The 1,926-nt window shown below is 33.2% G+C and overlaps 1 pseudogene; it reads left to right on the plus strand.

The window, feature by feature from the left end:
• Positions 1–1,926, plus strand: part of LOC100638949 (replication factor C subunit 3-like) — a 4,666-nt pseudogene that overhangs the window by 1,090 nt on the left and 1,650 nt on the right.

Here is a 1,926-nt window from a genome sequence, read left to right on the forward strand (position 1 = left end):
ATGTAGAGTAGAATTTGTGTCACGAGTAGGATTTTCATTTCGTATTTTCGTTGGTCGTTCAGAATCCTACTTCATCTTGTTTTTTTAAATTTTTTATGTTCTTGTTTGTGTTGATTTTTTAATAATATTTCGTATTTTCGTTGGTCGTTCGGAATCCTACTTCATCTTTTTTTATAAATTTTTTATGTTCTTGTTTGTGTTGATTTTTAAAATAATATTTATAGTATTTCTTTAGTTGCAATTGTGATACTTGTTGATTTTACACAAACAATAATTTTCTTTATTATTATTATCATTGTTATAACATCTATGAGAAAGTTAGAAACAGCATCAAATAGACATGCTGAAGGAATTAGTCTTGACACAAGTCCTTGTTCAAGAATCTGTGAGCTAAGAGTGTCAATCTTCCCTGCTATTCCTGTTCTTCCAGGCTGTTGTCAAGTTCATAATTATCATTGCATATCATAAGTCATAACATTAATTAATTGTTTGTTTTTTTTTAATAAAATAAAATAACACACTTAATAAAACAGTAACATGTAAAATCAATACCTTCTTTTAGCTGGAAACCTCCACTAAAGTATTGCAGTAAGTTGATTCCAAGCATAGCTTGGTAAAAAATAAATTGCTTCTTCCAGAGCTGCAGATCTGAGCATGCGCGACCACACCCAAATTTTGGAGCACATGGCAAGCTTCTTTAATTAACAAAATGGCGGCATGCAGCTAAGATGGCTCGATCCAGCAGTCACTCACAGTATCACTTTTTCCTCACTTGAAGAATGATCTGATGGGACATGGACCTGCGCATAGACTGTTGGAGTAGATTGGTGTAAGAATTATCCTTGTAGCACCAACCAATACTGAGATACACACCGACAACTGGATTGACAGGACTTCTGACTTGATGATGAAGATGAAAAAAGGAGGCTGAACAAAACGGCCGGTTCGCCGATTTTTGGATTTTCTCTTAGACAAGGTCTAGAGCCACGATAGTGGTACCAATGGAGTCCTCTGGTCAAGATGAGGTCCTCTAAGAAGTCTGGTAAGCATAGGAGCTCGTTTTCCCAGTATAGCAAGGTTGCAAAAGTCGTGGCAGCCATTTTGTTTGGGGGTGAATCCTACTTAGTAACGCTACCGCGTTACTAATAGTACAGGGATTTTGGTCTGATTTTGGAGCAACTTTTAAAATTTGTAAAAAATTCAATTTTGATTGGAATCAGCTTGAACTTTCTACACAACATAAGAACTTGTATATGTATCAGGAAAAATTATAAAAATGGAGAATTGTCTCCTTTTTAATTTTGGCAAATTTTGGCCAATGACCCTGTACTATAGTACAGGGACTTTTACCCAATTTTGGAGCAGCGTTAAAAATTTGTAAAAAATGCAGTTTTGATCGGAATCAGCTCAAAATTTCTATACAACATAAGAACATGTATATGTATCAGGAAATTTTTTTTTAAATAAAGAATTCTCTCCTTTTCAGTTTTGGCAAAAATTTGGCCCCAAGGCCAAAAATTTTTAAGAATTCAATTTTGATGGGAATCAACTCCAAGTTTTCACACAACTTGAGAACATGCATATGTATTAGAAACTCTAATTTCAATTACAATTACTATTACAGACACTAGTATTTTTCACTATTTCTATTACATGGTAACTTCTAAGTGCTATTACCATAGAATGCATGTTAGAACAATTATTAATTTTTAACATAATTATTGACACATAAATGATTTATTATTAACATACCAGGCATCAATATGATATTGCTATTCTTCCTTAAATATTGTTATGATATATTTTTATTTATTTATTGTTCAGTTGTGGTACTGACTGAAGTTGATAGACTCACTAAAGATGCACAGCATGCATTGAGACGAACAATGGAACTATACACAGGAACATGTCGTCTTATACTAGTCT

This window comes from Amphimedon queenslandica, unplaced genomic scaffold, assembly GCF_000090795.2.
Source record: "Amphimedon queenslandica unplaced genomic scaffold, v1.1 AMPQUscaffold_13008, whole genome shotgun sequence".
NCBI classification, from domain to species: domain Eukaryota; kingdom Metazoa; phylum Porifera; class Demospongiae; order Haplosclerida; family Niphatidae; genus Amphimedon; species Amphimedon queenslandica.